The following is a 9,425-nucleotide window of genomic DNA, read 5'->3' as shown; positions in this document are numbered from 1 at the left end:
CAAAAAATAGCTTGTGCTCTTCCTCCATCCACGGAATCCCTGATCCATTCAAAGATAAAACCAATAACAATAATCACTTTTCTATTTCAATGAATTCAAACAAAGAAAGAAACACAAAAACTATCAAGTTAATTTAGAGAATCTCTAAATTAAGTAGCCATTGTTTGCTCAGAGAGAATGCAATCAAATAGCTACTTAAAAATATCAAGTTAATTTAGAGAATCTCAAAAACTCAGTACCAACATGAACCTGTCAAGATAAAATTCTGCAGCAATAACATTATCGGCACCAAAAACAATTTAAATCACCGTTGGTTAATTAGGCTTCATATTTAACACACATTACCTGATTTATATTAAATAATAACACTGATGAAAAATAAAAACCAACTTCAACCATGAAACCTGAAAATATGAAGCAAATATATTCTAAAACATTTCAATTAACACAATTTAACTCAACTCCTCACAAACCAAATCCAAATCAAAATTTAAACAGTTATGTTAAATCAAAGCCAAACTTAAATTAGTGAATCCCAATTAAAACAATCATATGTACACAATGTCGTAGGGCATCAACTCCTGCGAATTCTCTAGTACCCACTTGCTTAATAATAGTATGATGTGGGATGTTTTGTATTTGTCATGCTTTTAATTTCATTTCAATCTCATAAAAAAGCAGCAAATCATCAAAATATTCAAGTTACATCAATCACTTTACATTTGTCAATCCAAAATATCAAAAGTAAGCAGCAAGTAATTTTAATTTGATTGAGAAATTAGAATTTTGATATTTCCTACCTAATTCAATAGTCATGAAGAGTTCTAATCTCAATACACAATTTCTCCATATATAAGCAATTGTCAAAGACCTTTACATTTAGTTCATTCTACTGAAACCCTGCATAGATCAAACCAAAAAAACTAAATTCTTCAACACTTCAAGGTGACTAACATTCTATAAGTATTATGTTTGATGAAGAACACTAAATCTCAAAATAAAAGCACTCAATGCTTCAAACTAAATACCAAATGAACAAATTTAAACAACAGAAAACCTATTAACAAACATGAGTTTGGCATATTTTTACCATAGCAAAACCTATAGACGGATTATACTCATTACACACTACAATATCTCCATTTGCATACCAAGCAGTCTTTTTGCAATGTGAATTTCCCGAGAATGGAATCTCTCTCATACTCACTGCAGTCAAACAACACCATAAAGCAATAAAATTTGATATCATATAATTACACAATGTCAAAATCAAAAAAAATAAACTATTTAGTTGTTCTCAAATCCACACAGAATGATTTGTTCTCAAACACATCCGAGAATTACCTCAATGGTGGAAACTGAGAAGAAAAAACAATAAGTTTTAAATTACAGGCATAATGGGAGCTATTATCTATTCCATGTCTTGATTTAAGAAATGCACAGAGAAGACCTCAACTAAGTTCTAATGATCCTTTTATCAAATAATTAGAATGCAAAGTACATTCATCAAAGTGAGTGACTGTAAATGATACTGAATTGGGCACTGCCAAAGCAACACATTCCCATTTCTCCTGTTTTGAAATATCTCTAATGGTTGCCTTCACCACAGGTTTGACCCGTACTTAATACACTTTGTCACTTGTCAGAATTTGTATGCTTTGTATGCTGTCAAAACAAATGAACCACACAATCTATCATAAATTCAAGAAACAAATAAATAAACAAAATGAAAATTCTGAATGTGTAAGCATCAACTGGATTTTACTTGTTCCTCACAATATTATCACTTTATGTATACCTTGCAAACTCATCCCCTCTCTTATATTCTCTTCCATTGCAGTCAAACAACACCATAACTAAAAATTAAACTAAGCAATCAAACCTGATGTCACATAATTTCATAAAGTTAAAACGAAACAAAAATAAATTATTCAGTTGCATTACGTGAATTGTGGAAACCAAATCGTCACAACAACAAAGGAAATTCTACGAACAGTGATATACAACCCAGATATAGTTGCAGGGGCGGAGCTAGGTAGCTTTGAGGGTGTGCACCTGCACACCCTGGATTTATGAGATTTGCATCAGTTTTCCTACCTTCATTACTATTTGCACACCCTGATATTCTTGCTTTGCACCTCACCTAAGAGTGGGTCTGACGAACGCGTGCAGGTTCTATATTGATTGGTGTTTGTACATACCAAGTTTACTGACGTGCACATGTACCACTAGTACTACATATGTTTTGACTTTTAAAGTGTTACTATTTTATTATTTGGAAGATTTTTATCACTTAAAAGCCAAAAACAAATAACCTGGTTCGAATTCATGTTATAGTATAGGGCTTCATGATTCATCTACAATTAATCATCCCACTAGACCAATTAAACACATTTGATATATCTTTGTTTTAAGGGGAATCATTTCACTCTCTATTCTCTAGTTCTATTTTTATTCTTTTTCCTATAAAGTAATGTAAATGATATTACTCTTTTGAATTCCTAGTGGTAAATACTTGAATTTACACTTTGTCAAAAATCATAAAATTTAATGTGATAATTTATTAAAAAGAATAAAAATAAATGCAATTTTTTATTGGGTGAAAGTAACACAAATGTAAATTTAGTAGTTTAAATTAATAGGAAAAGAATTTACTTTCTCTGCACATACTTTAAAGTTATTTTACACATGCATTCAATGATGTGTTTTAATATCAATTAATGAATATGTATGATAACTTGTGTTTTCGCTCACATTAAATGACACAATAACATATTATTTAACGCATGTGTGAAATAAGTTCACACCGTCTTGTCAATGCATACTAATTAGTTACTAAGAGAAATGAGTAGATCAATATATATAGATCAAATTTGCACCCCCTGGTGCAGGGTCCTGGATACGCCACTGTATAGTTGCAGAGGATTTCATGACTGTATTTGATGTGTGATTCTCTTCAGGATATGTTCACTCTCTCAACTCACTGTTCTCGCAGCGGTTTTCGGTGAGGTGGCCGGAACTGGAGGAGTTGAGGATGAAGAAAAGCAGCAAAAGCAGCGATTGAGAGAGGAGAAGAGCAACTATTGAGAGAGAAGACCAAAAATTCACCTAGAGAGGAGGCCGCAGGAGAAAATTCATCGATGACGGTGGCGGTCGAGTCGACGACGGCGAGGGATGAGAGGAGAAATACTACTGAGATAGCATAAAAGACATGGAAGAGAGTGAAATTTTATTCATTGGCATGGAGAGAAAGTGAGAGAGAGATAGGTGAATTGAAATGAAGCTAGGCAGAAAAGAGGAGTGTCTTCGAAAATGAAAAAACGCGTGGATTGAAAAAACGCAGGGTTTCAAGAATGAATGAATTTGAAATTCAAATTTTAGGGATGTGGGGCGCCAAAAAATTAGGTTAAGTTAAGTGGGATTAGGATTTGGAGATGTACCTTACGATTAGATATAAAGTAGATTGAGAGAGCATAGTTTTAAAACTCGGACCGGTCGTCGACTCGGTAAGGCTACTGGGTCGCTGGTTCATTGGTTGAACCACTGGGTCAACGGTCGAACCGCATGGCAGAATCGGATTGAATCGAATGACTCGGTCATATAACTCGGTCCTTATAAAAAAAATACTATTAAACCCTATGACTCAATCTCTTAAAAATTGTAAAAAAATATTCAAGTGACATATAAATACATATAATTTTACAAACTCATTCTTCAAATTAACCCACATGATTAATACTTTAAAAAAATATCTACATTTAATCATATTAAACTAAACGACTCATCTAAAAAGTAATGAAAAACCAAAATATAAAAATTATTTTTAAAAAAGATATCAATGTTTTGTATTAATTTCTTTACACATGAGTTTTGTTAATTTTGTTAAGGTGTATCATAATATTTGGGCTTATTTTGACAGGCCCATCATACCACTAGTTCACTGCTAACTACTAAGCACCAACAAAAACCCTAATAGTTGCAAACATTAACAGCAGCCGCCGAGGTATTCGTGTTCCTTTCTCTTTCTTGTCCCAATTCTTAGTCTCTCATACATCTTCTCTGTGATTTGTCTTTACTCTTTCATCTTCTCACTAAGATGCAACTGCAGCTCTCTCTAACTCTGATTTTTCCAGAAAATATTGAACTGCAGTTTACTTTCAGCATCTTTTTTGTGCAGAAAACCGGTCAGATCTAAATATCACCGAGTCACCGGTTCGACTGGAAACCGGCCGGTTCATACCGGTTTGTTACGGTTCAACTGCATAACCGATCCAACTATCTGCTCGAACCGGTCATGGCACCGGTTCGCGGTTGGACCGGTCCGACCGGCCGGTCCGGTCCGAGTTTTAAAACTATGTGAGAGAGTTTTAATCTCTAGGTTTTAAATGTACCCCTTCTTCTTTTTTGGGTCAAGTAGCCTAGTGGCTAGAGCTCACACAATTATGACTCATTTATGCAACCAATTGTGTCTTTTTACTTTTTACTTTGTTCTGAACATATATGCACCAAGGATCAAATTGATACCTGTTTATATAATTCAAGGACTTATTTGTTGATTTTTTTTATATAATGTGTGGATCGATTTGATAGTTAGTAAGACAATTCAGGGACTAATTTGCTGGTAATATTATGATATAAATGTCGTTACATTCATTCATCTTCAACCTCTTTTCATTGAGGGTGTTACACACTCCTAATACAATACAATAACATGTTAAATAACTCAAACAAGCAAATTATGACTATCAAATACTTAATCAATCTAAGCTCACTTCCTACACAATCAATTTTGTCCATCAACCTTTGCCCTCAAAACCTCTTCATTGCCACTTTCCTTAGCCTTAACCATAGACTGAACCTTCTCCATCAATCTTGCCTTTCTTCCTTAACCAACACCAATTCCACTGTCTTTAAAGTATCATAGTTCTTCAGATTCATCAACCCAGACAAAAAATTCACAATTATCATCATCATTCTGTACAAAGGAAAATCAAAATCAATCACCATTAAACAAAGGGTTAATAGGGGTTTACCCCCCTGCCATTTGGGCGACTTTTGGTTTACCACCCCCCCCCCCCCCCCCCCCCCCCGCGTAAAAAAAAACTTGTAGATTCCCACTTGTAATTTAAAGATTCCTTGGTTTACCCCCCCAAAGCCAACAGTCAGCATCTGACTGGATAAAAATGGTGACGTGGCGTGCTGACTGTGTGACGGTGGATGACGTGTCACTGACACGTCATATTTACTATTATTTTTCATTTAATTTTTTTATATATACAAATAATAATTATTTGGGTTAATTATGTTTTTGGCCCCTACAAAATTGCGACCTTGTAAGTTTAGTCCTTACTTAATTTTAATAGCATTTTTAATCCCTACAAAAAATTTCTGCAGTCAATATTAGTCCTTACTCAATCCAAATTTGTTTAATTTATGCTTAAACTCTTAAGTTTTTCAACAATTTTTTACAGGCGTGTTAAGAACGTTATTAAAAGGTCCTCCGAAAAAAATATCGCAAAAATTTGATTTCTACGTCCATATTTTTGTTACTTATATCTTAAACTTTTGTCGTTTTAAAAAGTTCATATTTAATTTATTTCATGTTAAAAAATTATAGATTTTAGTAAATGAACCATTCATAGTGTTCTAAAGTTATATAAAAAGAATCGTTAAAAAATTTAAGAGTTTAAGGATAATTAAACAAAATTTATTTTAGCAGGGACTAAAATTATAAGTAAATTTTTTTTGTAGGGATTAAAAATGCTATTAAAATTAAGCAAGGACTAAACTTACAAGGTCGCAATTTTGTAGGGACCAAAAATATAATTAACCCTAATTATTTTTTACAATAAATATTGTTAATAATGTAAAAAACCTAAAATACCCTTAGTACTTAATTAAAAATCTCAATTTCTTCTCTCTTCTTTTCTTCTCCGGCGACATTCATCTTCTTCCCAACAACATTCTTCTTCTTTTCATCAAACCCAATCTTAATATTAGACTATTAGAGGGATCTTTTTAGATACATTTTGACAAGTGTCAAATTTTCAAGCTATCCACCTATACATCACAAAAACTCAATGATCACTTTTTTAGCCAAATTTAGCTCTCATGGAATAGGAGGGAAATCTTTTCATTTGAAATTCAAATCCACTCAAAAACAAGTGAAAGATGCTACCTGATTCACAATTATAGCCAAACTACAAACAAATATATCAGTTATGAGATGCTACCAAACAAACTTATCCTCACCTTCTGCAAAAATCAGCATCTTACAAGACCTTTTTCACCTCATGTCCCTCTCAATATTGAATCTCATAGTTCCAATTGAAATCAAATTTCAAATTTGAATCACATCTTCTCTCACACTTCATTATTTCCCTGATTTTGTTTTCTGTTCCTTCTCTCTCTGCGCTAATCACCTTTCCTCTCCCTTTCACTGCCATCGGTTCCACGGAAGAGAATGAAGAAGAAACGCGCACCGCGGCGCCTGAGGTAACAACTCCAAAATCAATTTTCGTTTTTGATTCCAAATCCATGTTCATTTTCAGTTTTTATTTCATGATATTATAAGGTAAATTCGTTCATCTCCCAAGTTAAAAATGAGTTAAGAGTTTTCATCTTGCTTTCCATCTCTTTTTGCATGAATTGATTCCATATTATTATTCTTTTGTTGAATGTTCAATTGTTTGTTTAAATTCACTATTGTTTTGATGCTTTTGCTGAAACCTCAATTTTTTTCTTTTGATTTTGAACCAAAACGAGAACCGGGTTGATTTTGAACCACAAGGTGTTTGTAAAATTGTCTGAATGAAGGTGTAGGATTTATAATATTTGTTGCGTTTTTCCTCTTATTTACAGGTTGTGAAATTATCCATATGGATGTCAAGTTTGAAGCTTTTATACTTTTTCAGGTTAGGTTCATTTGTATTTTGTTTTATTTCTTTGCAGTTTTTTTTATTGTAGATGATCATATCATAGGTTTGTATCTTTTTTTATGGTGTTTTTCGTTTTACAATTAATTGTTTTATGCTTGGTTGATATCACTTTACAGTGATATAGATGATTTTATAGGTGGTTGTAAAATTGCATCCTTCATTTTCTGATTTATTTTCATATTTTTTGCAGGTAGTGAAATTATTGGAATGGGCTGTGTTCTCAAGGTTATGTTCATGTCCAGGTGAGGTTCTACTTTCTTTTGGTAGTTTTATAGCTGCAGATGCCAATTTGAAATTAATTTATGCAACATGAAATGACAAGTTTAAGTTGCTATCCTACAAAGCCCTTGAATATTTGTTTCAGTAATTGCTTTTAGATCATAACTATTAGGTTGTGCAGTCGTTCGTGTCAAATTTGATATTCATACTCTGGTTTCGCTTTCCTAATGATTGTGATGTTGCAGTCGGAAGGTTGCATTAGGATATTGCAAGTCAATGGACATAAATATGCAGCAAAGGTGATATTTATGAATTTAGATGTGGTTGTAAAATGTCTGGCTTTGGCTATCTTATCCTTCATTTTCCTGATTTCTTTACATCATTTTTGCAAGTTGCGAGATTATATGAAACGGTTGTGTTATGAGGGCTACTTACATATCCAGGTTAGATTCTATTATTTTTTGGTTTATTTCGTTGCATTTTGTTTCTTTGTAGATTATCTTAGGTGTGGCTCTTTATTTCGTTGCATTTTGTTTCTTCAAAATAAAAAACACTCCTAACTTTGTTTTAAAACTCTAACCTTCTTGCTGTTTGATGTCGTTGTAACCAAACCAATTTACTCACTTCTTTGTTGGATTTAACCATTCATGTTGGTTTCAGAAATCTATCTAAATTTGTTCACTAACTTGGCTTTAGCTCATCCAATTTTTTTCCCATTTCTATTTTATGTTAATATTATATTTTCTTATTTGTTTTTTTCTATCTTTAATTGAAACACAAAAAAAAAACTATGAATAGGTAAGAAGTATAGCAGCAGAGATCATCTTTTTCATACATTCTATATGTACTGCTACTTTTTCAGGAATCTTTCTTTATACTCCTTCAAAATTGTACAACAAAAACAGGTTGTATGATTCCTCAACTTCACCTATATGATTACAAGAACCGAATCACAAGCAAGAGAGGATTAGAGAAAAATCACAAGGATGATTACAAGTAAGTTAAACTTTTTATTTTTATTTTTTTATCTTATTATAAGTAATTGTTGTTTGTTTTGTCAAATGGAATTTTGAGATCAATTTATAACATGCTTTTTGCTCTATTGAAGTCAATAGTTCTTGCTTTAGACATATTTATATGTTTTTTAGTGGTTAATAATGTATGTGTTACAAATTTGACATTGGAGCATTATTTTTGCCACATAATCATTCTGCTTGCTTGGTCAGATTTTAGCTTCATCTTTTTGATTATATGTTCTTTTTGCCTTGATTAAATATATGAAATTTTCTTCTATTAGAAAATGAAAAATATGCATATCATGTGACAAATTAGTGATACAATCATGATCCTTAGATAAGTGATTATCAGCATTTCATCTTTCTGCTCTACAGTTTATAGTTTGCCTTTTCTATTAGAAATGCAATGCAATAGACTAGATTATTTTTTTGGGTTACACAATAGACTAGATTTGAAAGAACTAACAATTTTAGATCCTGCTTATTAGACAAATTTTTAGACAAATTTTAAATGACACATGCCCTCTTTTGTTTTTAGACAAATTTTTTCTGTTCTATATAGTAAATTGCATTAGCCTAATTTTATGTTTTTTTTTCCTTCAGGTTTTTTACTTTTTCAAAAGTTGACATTAGAAGATTATGATAAGAAATCGGACTTTCATACATTTTTTTTTATGGAAATAACGAAGACCTGAAGAAATAACGGCAAGTCGTAGCTATAGAAGTTAACAAAGACACTGAAAATGAGTTAGAAAGCAATGCTTTGGAATGTAAGGATTTGTTTTGTTTTTTGAAAAATTAAGTTGTTCATACAACTTGAGAGGGATATAAGTTGCGTATAATACTTTTGTACATGTACTCTTCATTTATATTTATATAATATCTCATTCATTTTTTAGGTAGAAATCTTTGTATACCCATTCTTCAAAATGATATTATTTAAACATATCTATCCCTTTTTTTATTAGAATAATTTCTCAATCTCAAGTTAAAAAACACGGGGGGCAATAAGATATATTATATCATGGTGTTAAACTTAAATATGAATTATAAAAATGGATAAATTACACCTAATATCTTTTAAGTTATTTAATTGTAATAAATTGATCCTTTAAGTTTTTTTTTTTTTGTATCACTTATGCCCTTTAAGTTAATGAGTTGTAACAAGTTTATCTTTTAAATATTTTCATATTTTCCTACCATTTATGTTCTTTTAAATTAATAAATTGTAATTTCACGTTAACAATCTATT

The 9,425-nt window shown here is 31.7% G+C and overlaps 1 long non-coding RNA gene across 2 annotated transcripts; it reads left to right on the top strand.

The window, feature by feature from the left end:
• The first annotated feature begins 5,938 nt into the window (after window positions 1-5,938).
• LOC146922863 (uncharacterized) lies at window positions 5,939-9,079 on the top strand. Of its 2 annotated transcripts, XR_015012624.1 has the most exons (7): window positions 5,939-6,495; window positions 6,862-6,914; window positions 7,129-7,180; window positions 7,403-7,456; window positions 7,550-7,600; window positions 8,020-8,153; window positions 8,777-9,079. It is a non-coding gene; the product is annotated as an uncharacterized LOC146922863 (long non-coding RNA). The 2 variants fall into 2 exon arrangements; XR_015012623.1 differs by lacking the exons at window positions 7,550-7,600; window positions 8,020-8,153; window positions 8,777-9,079 and having other exon boundaries at window positions 7,403-7,540.
• The last annotated feature ends 346 nt before the right edge of the window (window positions 9,080-9,425 follow it).

The sequence above is a fragment of the Medicago sativa genome, chromosome 5, assembly GCF_051527215.1.
Source record: "Medicago sativa cultivar Bolivia chromosome 5, Bolivia_mono, whole genome shotgun sequence".
Classification (NCBI taxonomy): Eukaryota; Viridiplantae; Streptophyta; class Magnoliopsida; order Fabales; family Fabaceae; genus Medicago; species Medicago sativa.
This window is presented reverse-complemented; position numbering and strand designations above follow the sequence as displayed.